The sequence below is a fragment of the Vipera ursinii genome (assembly GCF_947247035.1).
Source record: "Vipera ursinii genome assembly, chromosome: 1".
In the NCBI taxonomy this organism is placed as follows: domain Eukaryota; kingdom Metazoa; phylum Chordata; class Lepidosauria; order Squamata; family Viperidae; genus Vipera; species Vipera ursinii.
Genome location: NC_139512.1, coordinates 28,784,485 through 28,802,025, shown reverse-complemented (window position 1 = coordinate 28,802,025; position 17,541 = coordinate 28,784,485). Strand labels below are relative to the sequence as shown.

At 37.0% G+C, this 17,541-nt stretch overlaps 1 long non-coding RNA gene across 1 annotated transcript; it reads right to left on the bottom strand.

The window, feature by feature from the left end:
* Positions 1-2,187: 2,187 nt before the first annotated feature.
* On the bottom strand, positions 2,188-17,467 carry LOC310633487. Its single transcript, XR_014491016.1, has 2 exons — positions 17,104-17,467; positions 2,188-2,340 (listed from the first exon to the last, which is right to left on the bottom strand). It is a non-coding gene; the product is annotated as an uncharacterized lncRNA (long non-coding RNA).
* Positions 17,468-17,541: the final 74 nt, after the last annotated feature.

Here is a 17,541-nt window from a genome sequence, read left to right as displayed (position 1 = left end):
AATAAATTTGTCTGGGCAGGGAAAAGGCCGCGAGTTAAACTTAAGATTATGCAGGATACTCGTGAAAGAGGCAGTCTTAAAATGCCCAATCTTAAATTATATTATGAAGCTGCTGCGTTAGCAGGAATAAGTGATTGGATTAATTTGACACAAGAGAGATTATTAAATCTTGAGGGCCACGACTTGTTGTTTGGTTGGCATGCATATTTGTTGTATGATAAGAAGGTAGATAATGTGTTTAAAGTGCATATTTTAAGACAGGCATTGTTGAGAGTCTGGAAGAAGTACAGACATAAGTTAGATTGTAAGATACCATTGTGGGCAATCCCAAAACACGCAATAGAAAATATAAATGTTGGTTTTAAACATGATGTGACTACGTATAAAGAGATTTTAAGTTTGGAAAGAAATGTTTGGTGTTTGAAACCGTACAGCCTCTTGCGAGATGAGAAGATTATTCAAACTTGGTTTCAATATATCCAGCTACGGGCCAGGTGGAAAGAAGATCAGAAAACTGGTTTTACAATGACTGATGAAAATCTGATAAAGCAAATTAGAAATCAGGGTCCAGCACATATCAAACGGATATATCTTGCATTGATAGAAATTGACTCAGAAACAGAACTTGTTAAAGATTGTATGATAAAATGGGCCCAAAATATCCAAGAAGTTATTACAATGGACACGTGGGAAAAGATTTGGGTGAGGAATGTAAAATTTACACAAGCTCAAAATTTAAGAGAGAACTTTTATAAAATGTTTTATAGATGGCATTTAGATCCTAAAAAGCTGGCAAGTATGTATCCGAATTATCAGCCTAAATGCTGGAGGTGCGGTGATGAAGATGCAACATATTTTCATATATGGTGGACTTGTAAAAAGGTTAAGGCATTTTGGATAAAAATTTGGTGGAATATGCAGAAGATCTTCAAGCAAAAGATAAAGTTTTGTCCGCAATTCTTTTTGCTGGGTATAATTACAGAAGCTACTGTTGTGGACACTAAGTTGATGTTGAATTTGATTACAGCAGCAAGACTTCTAATAGGTCAGTATTGGAAGAAGGAGGAATTGCCGACTATAGAGGAATGGACTTTAAAGGTTTCGGACCTGGCAGAAATGGCAAAGATCTCGGCTTATTTGAAAGATCACTCGCAAGAACGCTATATTATGGAGTGGAAAAAATGGATCGAATATATCCAGAAGAAATATGGGACTAAAAAGTTTCACTTAGCATTTGAATAAATCTTCCTTTCTTTTTTTTTCTTTTTCTTTCTTTTTATATGTAATATTAATATTGTTTGTAGTTATCCTATATGAGCTAGAGGGCGATAGATTTAAGAGCTTATTGTTGTTAGCATATGGATGTTTATGATTGTTTTCTGTTTTTATACCTTGTACTTATCTCTGGGAAGTCGGGGGGGAAGAGGGGGGGAGGGGTAGGGAGGGACAGGTAGGGGAGGGGGAGGGGGGATTGTTAAAGATAAAATGTATTTTAAAACTTTTCAATAAAAATAAAAAAAACCACTGAGCCACCGCGTCCCTTCCTCAATTTATACGATGACCCAACTCACAAATTGCAACTCTGAGCAGCTAAGAAATTCAAAAACCAAACAAAGTAAAACTTAACATGTAATTGAGGCTGGCCCACCTTAATTGATTACCCATCCACTTTCCAAAAGCTTGTCTATGTACCTTCCTGGCCTAAAGGCTGGGGAAAGGCCAAGCCTTTAACACCTTATTGACAGCCAGCAAGAAGCTATTCCAGAGGGCACATCCCAGCAAAGGAGATGTGCCTCCGACTGCCACCAGATGATACCGTTATATAAAGGGAACCTAGAGCATCTGTCAGATATGGATCTGTCAGATATCATGAGATGGGCACATTCAAAGGGTTAGAGAGTCCTACAAGAACTTAGTCCTGTGTCATGAAGGGCTACATAGGTGTCAAGCCAGCATCTTGAATTGCATCTGAATCCTACTAGGAACTAATACAGATCACAGAGCATGATTTTATATGGGCATACCAAGGTGCGCATATAACATCTAACACCAGCATTATGAATATCAGCTTCTTTAGGTAGACCAGACCAGAACAGCACATACAAAGGAACAAAGTTACCCAAAAAAATCTTACAGAAGATAGAAAGCTACCAGAGGGAATGATGGAATGTGATACAAAGGACCAAATTCTGTTAAAAAGAGTTTTTATTCTCTTGAGCTTCAGAATTTTCTAGACTCCTTTGTTGATCATGTTTCTGGACTCCTGGATGAAGAATAACAGCTACACCTCTCAAAAACCAAGGAAGTGGAGTCTCCAGGCTCTGTAAAATAAAAAATTTCCTGAAAAAAAAGAAGCAACAGATGGTGGTGAGTGGATATCCTCTACTGGAAAGAATCAAATCATCAATCTATTGGCTTGACAGTCTACCAGTAGATGCATTTCATTTAGAGAATGTAACTCTAGTCTCCACATCTTTTTTACATCGTGGTGACCAAAACTGGATGCAGCATTCCAGGTGTGGCCTTACCAAGGCATTGTAAAGTGGTATTAGTACTTCATGTGATATTGATTCTATCCCTCTGTTAATGCAGCCTAGCACTGTGTTGGCTTTTTTGGCAGCTGCAGCACACTGCTGACTCATATTTAAGTGATTGTCCAATAGGACTCCAAGATCTCTCACAGTTGCTACTATTGAGCAAGGTACCACCTATACCTGTGCATTTGATTTTTCCTGCCTAAATGTAGAACCTTACTTTTTTCACCATTGAATTTCATTTTGTTAGATAGTGCCCAGTGTTCGAGTCTGTCCAGATCCTCCTGTATCTTAAGCCTATCTCCTGGAGTACTGGCTATTCCTGCCAGCTTGGTGTCGTCTGCAAATTTGATGAGTTCCCCATTTATCCCCTCATCCAAATCGTTGATGAAGATGTTGAAGAGCACTGGGCCCAGAACAGAGCCCTGGGGCACCTCACTACACACTTCCTTCCATGTAGATGCAGTTCCATTGAGGACCACACGCTGAGTACGGCCTGTCAGCCAGCTACGAATCCATCTGGTGGTGATGCTATCTAACCCACATTTTTCTATCTTATCAAGTAGTAGGTTGTGATCTACTTTATCAAATGCCTTACTGAAGTCCAAGTAAATTATATCTACAACATTCCTCTGGTCCACTAGTTTTGTCACTTGGTCAAAGAATGCAATAAGATTTGTCTGGCATGATCTGTTTTTGACAAACCCATGTTGACTTTTAGTGATAACTTTGTTCGCATCAAGGTGTTCGCTGATTTGTTGTTTATCTTTTCCAGAATCTTCCCAGGTATTGAGGTCAGGCTGATAGGTCTGTAGTTTCCTGGATCTATTTTTTTCCCTTTTTTGAAGATGGGAACTACATCAGCTCTCTTCCAGTCCTCTGGTAGTTCCCCAGTGCTCCAGGATCTTTGAAAAATATAGTTCAGTGGTTCTGAGATCACATCTGCCAGTTCCTTGAGAACCTTGGGGTGTAATCCGTCTGGTCCTGGTGATTTGAACTCGTCTAGGCTGGACAGGTGCTCACTTACCATTTTCTTGCCTATCTTAACTTGCATTTCTATTCTGTTTTTTATGGCACTGGTTTTGGTAGGTTGGACTGTTTTTTCCTTTTGTATAAAGACAGATGCAAAAAACGAGTTAAATAGTTCTGCTTTTTCCCTGTTGCTTGTCACCTTCTTGCCACTTTCCCCCACTAATGGACCGATCATTTCCTTAACTTTTTTCTTGTTTCTTATATGTTGAAAGAAGCTTTTTTTTGTTATTTTTGACTTTGGTCGCAAGCCTTAGTTCATTTTGAGCCTTAGCTTCTCTCACTTCATCTTTGCAGGCACGGGCTGTTTGCTGATATTCTGCCTTAGTTAATATACTCTTAATTCTAATGTCTTTTCTTTGATAAGTAAAAAGGACACAACAAGGGCCATTTCTGGTATACCTATTGTATTGTACTCCAACTCCAAAAGCCCAAAGATGCATATTTAATGAGGTTGACAGTAATATATACACCCAAATTTGCCTGTTCTAGATTGTAATACCAATACAGTTAGTTGAGGTTAAGAGTTTGTCACTTTTTTAAAAAAAAGTTCACATAATAACAGCTTCTGTGAAAGAGCAGCAGCCACATTCCTTGAGAAAAAAAAATCCAACATGGTCCCAGAGATAGAAAATAAAGACAGGCTGATTTTGGACAAGTTTTGTCACCCTTAATATGAAATAACTACTGAACAAGAAGAGAATTTTCTCAGTTTCTCTTTTACGAAAGGTCATTCCACATTTTTATAGGTTTGAAGTTAACTGCTTGGATACAGGTAACATTAAAGAGGGCTGGTTTTCTGTCTCTTTCATTCAATATGAAAAATCTTGCAAGCTAGAGCAAAAGAATTCCAATTCCCCCACCCCTACAGTTTCACCTAGTCAACATCATTCTCATGTCAACTGAATTAATCATGTGGAAAACATGTTTTATGCGTCACCTGAAATAACCCTGGAACAGTGTTCATGATTACTAAAGTATGGTGAATTGATTCACATTATATAAACTGTATTATTAAAACAAAAAGCATATTTATTTGCAAGCTGCTTTTATTGTTTTTACAAATAAAGTGGTGAATATATCCAACACACCTTCTATTTTCCCAACAATAACCCTATGAGACGGGTTGGGCTGAGAATGATTGGCCTAAGGTCACCCAGCTGGCTTTCATGGCTAAGGCGGGACTTGAACTCATGGTCTACTGCTTTTTAGCCTGGTGCCTTAACCACTAATCCAAACTGGTTCCGTTTGATTTGCAATATTCACTATATGAATAGTGCCTTCTCTGAACTATCATTTATGTAAGTACCGTGTTTGCTATCACTATTAATTGCTATTAGATTCTTAATGAACTATTCTCAATCCTGCTTAGCAAGTACATTAAATGTATTATCAGTGGTGACGTGTGGGGTTATAATTTTATGGAGCACTAAACAACCTGCGACCCATTGGGTGGAAATTTCAGAGATATTCTTTACCAGGTTCCTCCATTCCTTTAACAATGGAGAGCTTTTAATGTACAGCCTTCACTGGCAAAGTTCTTTAAAATTCAGCAAGCTATTTAGAGATGTATCTGCCTTGAAAATAGTCCATGTTGAACTGTATAGCACAGTCAAGTATTAGGATTTGACCATGGGAAATGTCTTATGACAATTTGTATTATGTTGTAACTGGTTTTGTAATAGTTTTCATGTCACAAAATGTTTTATAAAATTTACCAAATTTCAATTCCAAGGGAGTCACAGCTTCTGGATTTTCAACACATTCTGTAAGTCTGCCCATTTGAGTTCACTTGGTCAAAAATTGATGCTCTATGTCTATGATGCATTCTTTCAGCCAATTAAAGGTTACCGAAACCAGAGTTTTAGTTGTATATAGATACAGTAAATGGACCCAAAACACACCTCATAAAGTTGTTTTTTGTAGGGAAAATAGGAAGAAGAAGAATTTTTAGTATGTTCACTGCTTTAAGTTCTATATGAAAAAGGGGATAAAAATAAAGTGATTTTGCTGGTAAAATAAAAATACCCTCATTCAAAAACTGAACTGGTAGGAATAAAGACCTAGCTTAAAAATATTAATAAATGTTCTATTTTAATCACATTCTTTAAATATTACAATTTAAAAAGCCATTTAGAAGATCAAGAAGGCCTTCTAAAGCAGCTTTCAATCAGTGAGGGCCACAAAACAATTACAGGTAGTCCTCGACTTACAACAACTCATTTAGTGACTGTTCAAAGTTACAACAGCATTGAAAAAAGTGACATGACTGTATTCACACTTATGACCAATGCAACATTCCCATAGTCACACAATCAAAATTCAGACACTTGGCAACTTATAAATATGATTCATATTTATAACAGTTGCAGTGTCCTGGGGAGGTCATGTGGTTACCTTTTGTGACCTGACAAGCAAAGTCAATGGGAAAGCCAGATTTATTTATTTATTTATTTATTTATTTATTTATTTATTTATTTATTTATTTATAAGATTCACTTAACGACCATGTTACTAACTTAACAGCTGCATTGATTCACTTAACAATAGTGGCAAGAAAGTTCGTAAAATGAGGCAAAATTCACTTAACAAATGTCTCACTTAACAGAAATTTTGGGTTTGACTTTGGTCATAAGTCGTACAGTATGTTTAGAGTTTTACATATCATTGAACACATCAGATAACATTCTGAAAAGTGGTATGATCATTCTTTAGTTACAGGAAGAATAAATCCAAGCAAGAACAGTTTTCCTTCTCAGTAGGCTATTGGGAGATTAAATAGCAGGATTGTTTAATCCTGAAACTGCTACTATCATATCATACTATATCTAGAATATATACATATGTGTATGTATGTATGTATGTATCCACGCAGATACATACAGGAAAAGAGCCTGAACTTGTTTATTAATGCAAAACTAAAAATATAAAATCAATGTGGCTAAATTTGGATTGCTAATATATTTCATCTAATAGAGTTTGTTTGCAAGCAAAATGACAACTCTTTGGAGAAAAGTAATTTCCCCCTCTTTGCACACCTAAAACAATGGTAGAAGATTAAGGAAACATTTGGATCAAATTTGGAGAAAATATGGGACAAGAAGGGAAATGTTTAGAGTTGTTACATGAATTGAAATTCCTTTGCATTAGTGTTGCCCCACAATATGGAGCAGAGTCATTACAGTGGGGAGAAGAAAAAATATACAGGTAATCCTAGGCTTATGGCCATTTATTTAATGAATGTTCAAAGTTACGATGTTGAAAAAGGAGATATAGGACTGGTCTTTGTATTTATGAATGTTGCAAGGGTCACCATGATCATGTGATCAAAATTTGGATGCTTGGCAACAGGCATTTATTTATGATGATTGCCATGACTTGGGGTCATGTGACTGCTATTTGTGACTTTCCCAACTGGCTTCTGATAAGCAAAGTCAGTGGGTGAAATAGGATTTCTTAATAACTGCATAGTTCAGTTACTGACCATGTAATTTGTTTAATAACTATGCCAAAAAAGGTGAAAAATTCAACAACATACTTAATGACTACTTTGCTTGGCAATGGAGGTTCATGTCCCAATTGTGTTTATAAGTTGAGGACTGCCTGTATAAGGTTATATCTGTAAACAGAGAATTCACTTTGTAATCAAGCAATAACCATTCACATTTCTGTCTTTAAAACTATTTTTTCTGGGTTAATCCCTTTTATTATTATTTTTATTTATTTATTAAATTTGTTTGCAGCTCACCTCATTTCAAAGTGTCTCTGGGCAGCTTACAATATTAAAAGCATTAAAACCATTGTTTGTAAAATGATAAAAATGGGGCTACAATCAAAACTAAAAGATAAAAAATTATAGTTAAAAGATGGGAAGGGAGGGAGCAGGATATGCAGGGATGAGGTGAGATTGCCTCTTAACATTAAAAGCTTTTATTCCTACTTTCTGAAAAGCTGTGAAAACCTGGCTTTGGTCCCACCTTGCAGTTGAGGTTTATTAAAAAAACAACAATAAAACATGTTTTGCCCAAGAACAAAGAGCTTTAGAACTGATCTGTGGATTTTCAAATCATTGCTTTAATACAGCAATGTTATTATTTACTTATTTAAATTTATTGATTGCCCAACTCCAGTGGGAAAAAAAGCAAGTGTTCACTAGGATATAAGTTTGTCTTTGAGTAATTCTTTGTCTTTTTCTGATTTGTCCATAATAATGATTTGGCCTTTGTCAGCTGGTAGGATAATGTTTGATCCTTCTTTAGGTTTTTGAGGGCTGTCCTGTTCCCTGCTTTGAGTTAGTTTTGTGCTCGTCTTCTCCTAGTATGGTCTGATAGCTGAACCCAAAGTTCACAAAAACTTCACATTTTTTGCCACAATAAATGTGGCACTTTTTAAGGTGCTTACAACAATTTCCAGACAAACATAATATTTTCGATAACATATAATTAATTTTTTGTTTTCATGTATCTATTATTTATTTATTGGATGTTTATCCCATCTTTATTACTTTGTAAGTAACTCAGGACAATAAAAATACACAACATTCCTTCCTCCGCCTATTTTCTCCACAACAGTCCTGTGATGTGGGTGGGGCTGATGCTACCTGATTATGAATACAACATAGTGGATAAAGTATTTTGTAGCGCATCACACAAATGCTTCGTGAGCTGCACTGGCTTCCAGTTGCCTTCCGGGTGAAATTCAAGGTGCTAGTGATGACATACAAAGCCCTACATGGCATGGGTCCGGATTACCTATGGGAGCACCTACTGCCAGCGTCAACACCCCTCCGTCCTGTGCGCTCCCACAGAGAGGGCCTCCTCAGGGTGCCACCGGTCAGAGAATGCCGGCTGGTGACCCCCAGGGGGAGAGCATTCTCGGTGGGTGCGCCAATCCTCTGGAACCGCTTACCAGCCGAAATCCGGATGGCCCCCGACCTTCGCACCTTTCGGCGAGATTTAAAAACCTATCTAGTCCAGTAAGCCGGCCTGGCCTGATAGATTTGGGGTTTTATTTGTAGATCTGGGGTTTTATTTGTTTTATTGTTGGTTTATTGTATACTTACTTTGCTCTGTACACCGCCCTGAGTCCTCCGGGAGAAGGGCGGTATATAAAACGAATAAATAAATAAATAAATAAATAAACGTACTGTATGGTTGTAGAGTACTGTGCTTAGGTTCTTCTTATACAAGAAACTATGTAAAAAAGATCACAAGAAAATAAATGTGCATTCTGGTATAAATTTGAGAATAGTAGCACAATTAATTAAAAAAAGCATTTATAGGGATTTAGCTGTCTTTAGTAGCTGTCTTTAAACTTTAAAACTGTCAGAATGAAGCCACCTTCTTGGCTTTGTCTTTGGCCAAAAGAAGTCATTATTAATACATGTTTCCAGTAGTAGCTGACATACCAGCAGATGGGCTGGGTTCTGCGTCTCTCCACATTCAAATAGCGTGAGAACCCTGAATAGGTTAAGAGTTGGAGTGCCTACGAATAAAACCAATATGCTGAAGTGGAGGCTCTTAGCAAATAACAAGAGCTTCCACTTCAGCATATTGGTTTTACACTTAGGCACTCCAACTCTCACCCTATTCAGGGTCTTCCAAGTAGTATAAGGGAGAGTACACAGACAGAGCCTCCTCGAAGATTGTGGATCAATACTTCAAATCACAATCGGGCATATCCTGTTTGCCAGCTAATCCTTCTCACACTAGATCAAATTCCTTGGAAAAACCAAGGAATGAATTCACCAAAAAGGTCTTGTCAAGACTAATTTTAACAATGATCTCAATAAATATTGAGGGATTCTCTAGCAATAAGAGTACCTTATTAGAGGATATGTGCAATTTGTTCCTCATATCTTACTCAGTTGCCAGTGTGACACTTTTTTAAAAAAAAAGATGTAGAAAATATAAAAAAATGTTGAAGTGGTAATGAATAGTACGGTAATTAAAAAACCCTTCTGTTGGCAATTCTACTTTTAGATTTATTCACAAAGAATCTTGACTTGAGTAAGTAATAAGCAGGAGAACACTGCAGCTGGTGCTGAATTATTACAAGTGGTAAAAACCAAAATCAATGAGAAAAAATCAGAAGCATCTTTTTAAAATGGATAGTTATTCAAATGGCAAACACAGATTTATTTTAAGTAACAAAGTGATGCATGCTGAGGTAAAACACCTAATTTCACATGAGTGCTGATGTTATCTAAACTGGTGTCATCTAAGCTGGGTCTTGGACTATTAGTAGATAATGATATTGACTTGGTGTTCAGTGGCAATGAAAAAAAAATCCAGATTAGGGATCATTAAGAAAAGGATTTAAAATAAAATGGCCAATGCTTTTATATAAAGTTTTGGTATAAACATATTAAAATACTCCTTTGAGAAAGGATATGATAGAGCTGGAAAATAAGCAAAATGTGAGCCGAGGAAAGACATGATAGACATGCATAAAGTCACACCTGGCATTTAGAAAGCAGCCATAGTTTGTTCCTCACCAGAGGTGATCCTATTAAGCTAATTTTTAAGAGATTTAGAATACACAAAAAATTATCCCTTCTCACAACAGATCTTGTGGCATTTGTTAAAAGATGATGTGGTAATAGTTTCAAATTGGTATGGTTTTAAAAGTGGTTGCATGGAGGACATGTTTCATCATGAGTTATCAGTCTTTCTACTCTTATTACATACTGTACTTATTGGAGCAGCATGATTCCAAATACTAGGTGCATGGGAAAATAGTGAATGAAATGTATATCTTTAACTCCTGGTTTGACATCGGCATAGGAATCCAATTAACCAGTGAGCGAACAAAAATGATGAAAATAAATGAGCTGTGGCTTATTTCCTCAAAACTGTTCTTAACAAAGATTGTTTCAGACTAGCAACTAAAAATACAACAGAAATTTCATGCTGAAATGCATCTGCAAATGAAGTTCATAAAAATGATTTCTTAAGAAATAGCATCCAAAATCAGACCCAGTGATTGTTCAGGAAGGAATTGGTTATTTCAAATTTGATTTATTGTTTAAGTCATTAATTTATTTCATATTTCATCAAAGAATTCAAAACTGCAGTTATGATTCCTCTTTCATTCAGAGCAAGTCTAATATAGAGTAGGCAACTGCATCATATTTTTTAAACTATGCTTTGTATATTGTAAGACGTTAAATTATCTTTCTGCACAGTGTACAGTTAATATTTTAATTGAATTCCCATGCTACAAAACATTTACTTCGTTCATACTTTGCCAATGTAGATGTGATTTTAATTCTTGAAGTTTTCTCAATCCTGAAAAAATGACTGAAGCAAAGTTTTTCCTAAATTACTACTTTAGAAAATTTATGTATGTATATTTGTATGACAGTACCGCTATAAAAATCATTAATAAATATTAATATTTTTCCATCAGGTACCCTTAGAAGATTTGAATTGGGGTAATGTTTCTGATCCTTGCAAGTTGATTTAAGAGCTGTTCTCAAATCAAGAATTGGTAAAACATTTTTAAAAGTAGAGGTTACTCATTCCAATGATTCCAACAGGCAGGATTTATGCAAATTATCTCAGAATCTTTGGCTATGACAGTTGAGAATAACTGCTATTTCTAGTTTTCTAGAATCTATCTGATTCTCTGAAAATTTCATTTGCAATTTTATTCAGCATACATAGTCAACTGAAATCCATACAGTGTGACTAATCAGTTTCCTAGCAAAAGGTGCTTGTTTCATCTACTGGGTTATAACTTAAATGTTAAATTTCTATTTTGGAAAAAAAATGCAAGTGTCAAAATATGAATGAACGTTATAAAAAGAAATCCCACATTCCTGAGGTTTTTATTTGCAAGTCTTAGATATTAAATAATTTCAAATAATCAAGTCATATTTCAATTAGCTTATCTTCTTGAAGTTGTACTTCTACTTTAAATATTGTACAATGTTCTAAAATTTTAGATTTGATGATTATATTTAGGGCATTATTAACATGACAAATTTAAAATTAATGAGAAAACACGACCATCTTTGGATTCTGGCTGTATATAAATGAGATATATACAATTAAATGGTACAATTTAGAGAATGTGAAGGGCACTGCTAATTTCTGGAAAGTGTTTCTAAGACTCCCCCCCCCATAATTTGTTTTGAACATGATTATAATTAAAGGTGCTCAGAAACAGCTGATCTCACAATACTTAAAAAGCCTTATAAATATAATGATATAAACACACAAATACTTTTTGCTTACCAGGCATTTTTTGTTCATTTAAATCAAAGACAGTTATCTACATGTTATATGATGGATTATAGTACCTTGCCAGACCTATTAAAACTATGTTGCTTTCAGAGATAGAAAGCAGAGCAAGATATAATGCAAAAGGCATATATTATATCTGTTGTCCTCATGTATAAATTTATTGTTAGTTTTTATGAATGACAAAGAAAACTTTGTCATGTTCCACTGTTCTTTCACTTCACAAACCAATTTAATTTCAGTACTGCAGATGACCAAGGTAGGTGAGAAAACTGCATGAAACAATAGATAGATAATAAAGGAATAAAGTTACATTTTTGTGTATCAAGTCTTGTAAAACCTTAACTGCTTACTCCATTTTTTATACATGATAACTTTGTGAACAACAAAACATGATTGCCCCACATGATTTAATTGATTCCCCGTTTTGAGGCCCAATCCTTTCAAATGAAAGAACAGTTCTGTACCATATTGGGTAAAATTGCTGTACTCTAATGTAGTCCTTGACTTACAACTATTTATTTAGTGATCGTTTGAAGTTACAATGGCCCTGGAAAAAGTGACCTATGACTGTTTTTCACATTTATGACTGTTGCAGCACCCGACTTCATGTGATTAAAATCTGGACGCTTGGCAATTGGCAAGTATTTATGATGGTTGCAGTATCCTGGAGTCAAGTGATAACTTTTTGCAACCTTCTGACAAGCAAAGTCAATGGGGAAGCCAGATTCACTTAAAAACCATGTTATTAACCTAAACAACTGCAGAGATTCACTTAACAACTGTGACAAGTAAGGTTGTAAAATGGGGCAAAACTCAATTATTTTGCTTAGCAACAGAAAAGTTTGTCTCAATAGTGGTCATAAGCTGATGGCCACCTGTTGTAACAATTTCATTTACACCTGGTTAATGAAAACAAGAACAAAATCATTTATGTAAAAGAGGTTCTGCTAATATAACTAATTTACATCATATAAACAATACAAATATAGGATTACTATCTCAGTGTGAATAAGATTTGCTGACGTGTGTAGAATGAGCATTTTCACACTGAATATTCTATGATCCAAAATCATGTTTACTGACACACCACACCTACATACTAAAGTTGATTTAACAAAGATATATAGCAAAGCTTGCTCTTCTTTAGGTTCAAAGTAGATACTTATTTATAAATATGGTCTCTAAGAAAAGTTTTAATACATGTCAGACTTCAGAATTTATTCTTTATTGAACGGATACAAAATATAGATAGATAATAGAAAAAAAATTAATGCACAGCAGTCTCAGTGAGATACTATTCTCCTTCATATCTTTGGCTTCTGCCATTGACAATGATTGTCAAAGTCAACAGAGTAACTACATCAGGTTTGAGATCAACCTCAATACTGGCCCTGTTTGAACAATATCTTTACATACTGTAGTCATATTCACTGCATTTCCCCTCTATTTTCCAAACAGGGATTGAAGTTTGTTTTTCATGTTCTTTGCTACTTTATACAAGGTTCAGCTTCAAATGGTTGCCCTAAATATTTTATAAATTATAAACATTTTTTTAAAGTTATATAACATTTTTTTCCTTTTTCCAACCCAGTTCTAATATTAATGAATTAAAACATAATTATCAATTTGTCTTAAGAAAGAAACATTGTTCCTTTTTTTTGCATGATAAATTCTCATGTCCAAAGTTTTTGCCCACCATAGGTAAAGGTTCCCCCGCACATGCGTGCTAGTCGTTTCCAACTCTAGGGGCCGGTGCTCATCTCCATTTCAAAGCCGAAGAGCCAGCGTTTGTCCGAGGACATCTCCATGGTCATGTGGCCGGCATGACTAGACACCAAAGGCGCATGGAACGCTGTTATCTTCCCACTGTAGTGGTCCCTATTTTTCTACTTGCATTTTTACGTGCTTTTGAACTGCTAGGTTGGCAGAAGTTGGGACGAGTAACAGGCGCTCACTCTGTTACGCGGCACTCGGGATTCGACCCGCCAAACTGCCGACCTTCTGATCGACAAGCTCAGCGTCCTAACCCACTGAGCCACCGCATCCCTTTTTGCCCACTATAGAGTTGATATATACGTATATAGCTGATGCAGAATGCGGCCGCGCGAGTCATGATGGGGGTCTCCCGATACTCCCATGTAACACCTCTACTCCGCGAGCTGAATTGGCTTCCGGTTGCCCTTCGGGTGAGATTCAAGGTGCTGGTGATAACCTATAAAGCCCTAAATGGCGAGGGTCCGGGATACTTGAGGGAACACCTGCTGCCAGCATCAAGCTCCCTTCATCCAGTGCGCTCCCACAGGGTCTTCTCAGGGTGCCGCCGGTTAAAGATTGCTGGCGGGTAACACCCAGGGGTAGGGCCTTCTCAGTGGGCGCGCCTGCCCTTTGAAACCAGCTGCCCGCGGAGCTTAGGACTGCCCCTGACCTCCGTTCATTCCGCCGGGACCTGAAGACCTGGCTCTTCGAGCTCTCTGGCCCAGGCTGAGAATTTTTAATTTTAATTGGGTTTTTTATTTTCTCTCAGGGTTTCATTTAATCTTTTTTAATTTGGTTTTAACTTTTGTATTGATTTTCTTTTAAATATCCTGTAAACCGCCTTGAGTCCTTCGGGAAAGGGCGGTATATAAATCTAAATAAATAAATAAATAAATAAATAAATAAATAAATAAATAAATAAATGACTAATTGGTGTGATGTACTATGGCAGTGTGCATACATTTGCAGAGGTTAACTATCAACCACTGATTGATAACCTACCCTTTGGAAAGAAAAAAAGCACAAAATAGCTCAAATAAGCAGATGTAATTTATATATTTATTTGATTTATATAGTTGCACATCTTCTATTTGTGACTCTGGTTGGCTTACAGAGAAAAATATAATTAAAATCATAACAACAAAAATCCATTAAAACAATCAAAACTATTAGAATCCCAAGAAAATATAATCTGTGGGACAGTGCAATCAAGCTCACTAATACTCCAGCCATGTTATGGCAAAATTATGCCTTCAGGCCCCTTCTGGAAAACCAATAAGGTCAGGGCCTGATTGGTGAGTGAAATGACTGGTACAGAAAAATGTTTTGGCTGGCAAAAAAAGAATAAGAGAAGAAATCTATGTTAATGAGAGGCCAAAATGATGTATTGTAATGATTAATACTAGAATGCGTTGCAGGAAAGTGAGGCTTTATATTTTTACTCAGTGAATTAAGTTTTATTGGTCTATCTTTCTTAACATCTAGCATTTTACCATTCTAATAAGCAGCATTTGTGCCCCCAGATTAACTATATATCTTTGAACACAGCTTGCCCAGTTCAATTTCTAAGCAGCAGACTGGAATCACTACCACATAAAAAAATCTAAACAGCCAATATATGAATCTTCCAATCTGTGTTACCTGTTTCATGGATTATTCAAATGAAAGAGGACCAAAAAAGAGAGAGTAGCATAACAAATACTGTATAGAACCAGCCTAATTACAACTGGTTCTTAATTTTCTCAGATGGAAAAGTTAGTGTCACAAAAATCACTTCAGTCACCTTTTCAATTGGTTTCATCATGCTTTGTATTAAGGTTAATGTGACAAAGGCATTTTGTTAATGTACACATAGCTAGGTACCTGTCAAAATTCAATGCTGCTTCATAGAATCATACTTAAACCTTCAAACTGAAAATGTTCCATCAATTAAAAATTGCTAGCTGGATAAATAAAAGCAATGTACTACTGTTACCTGGAATTTTAGGCTACATTATTAGGTTTTATTAAAGGTTATATTAACATTTTAGCCTTATAGTCTAGGTCCCTTTTCTAATTCCAGAAAAACAAGTTTCTCTTTTTTACCAAGGCCATCTTTTGCTATGTGAGAGCTTGCTTTTTCAGCATCTAAACAATATAGCTAGTCCTCAACTTATGGCCACAATTGGGTTTGGAATCTTGATCACTAAGTGGTCATTCAAACAAGATGTCACGTGACTGCTTCATTCAATGACTGCAATCCAGCTGCTCCTGGTTGTGGTCATTAAGGGTTCATGCAGGTTATTAAGCATATGGAGTACTAGGTAAGGTATACTGAGTGCCTGAAGGAGGTGGAAAAGACCTTAGGAGGCTCGGCACAAGCCATGCACAAGTCTCCCACCCCCAATGCAACCTGCACTTCTTACCTTATTGCACTGCTTCTCTGCTCGAGAATTGAAAAAAATGCTTGGATTTCTGGTCTCATTCATCCCTGGAGACTGGCTGAAAAAGCTCCCTACTAAAGGATTTCAGTTGTGTCCCTGCTTGGATTTCGTAAGTGTGAATAGGATGCCAAGCGCCCAGATCATGATCATGTGACTGAAGTGGGGTTGTGCACTGTTTTGCAACTTACAGGCCATAAAGCATGCTTTTCGTTAATTCAAACCATCATTAAGAAAACAGTCCTAGGTTGAAGGACTACTTGTAGAAAGCATATTGTTAAAGTCCGTGAATATACTTGCACATATTAAGTCAGATACAAATAAAGCTGGGAAGAAAATAACATAATTCACCAATTTAGCATTAGTGGAATGTTATCTGGAATCAATATTTTCTATTGTTCAATTCTCACAAGTAAACAGTTTGTTTAATCACTTGCTTTCTGAGGTATCACATACATTTGTTTCTATATGTATGTACCCAGTAAAAAACTTTTAATTCCCTTTAATAAGTGCTTTTTGATTTGCTTGAATTATTTGGCAATTCGATTTGTTGGTTGGGTGAAGAAGCCCCTATGCCAGGGGTCTTCAAACTTGGCCCTTTTATGACTTGTGGACTTCAACTCCCAGAATTCCTCAGCCAGCAAAGCTGGCTGAGGAATTCTGGGAGTTGAAGTCCACAAGTCATAAAAGGGCCAAGTTTGAAGACCCCTGCCCTATGCAAAGGTAAAAGTCTCTCTCAAATTCAGGGATCAAGTTCTTATCAACTCCATGCCAAATTCAGGGTTTCTGAATTTCAAGGTAACATTACTTGCTTTAAATCTTCAACTTTCAACAGATAATATAAGACGGCAGGCAGCAACACATTTCCCGTTTGAAAAGAACCACAGAAGTTATGTGGTACCCCTACAAAGCAAACCTTTTATTTTAGGAAACGCGCAATCCGCATGAAGTGCCCAGTACGCTTCAGTTAATTTTCCTATAACATTTGGGCTGGGGGGAATCCAAACAGCACAGCTTTTTGCTTCGGGTCCAGAAAGAAAAGTAATTTCATTTGTCAAAATTATTATTTTTTTATGATAAGACAGCCGTTTCATTTGAAGACCGGAGGAAACTGACCATTCACTGAGGCGGGAGAAACTCTGTTGTCCAAGCTCTTCTTTGCCTCACAGTATTGTCCGCATCCGGGTAAAGAAATCCCCAGAGCAATTCCAGGGAAAATCGGACCTTTCCCAGCAAGCCCGTCAGCGGGAGAGTCGTTCGAGTTTTTTTTAGACGAAAAGTGAGGGTTCTTTCATCGCCTCGTACCCTTCGCCACAGGGACCTCTTCCTCCTCTCGGCGCGATCCCCGCCGCCAGCACGACCACCCCTGCCACAACTGCGGGAGAGGCGGGAGGAAGGCCTGATTGAGTGATTTTCTTGCCCAATGAGGCCTCGCGTCGCGGTTCACGGACAGGAGCGTCGCGCGCAGCCTAACGGCTCCGCCTCCTCCTCCTCCTCCTCCTCTGGCCCGTGGGCGTGTGCGCGAGGCGGAGCGGTGAAGGTAGCATGTTCGGC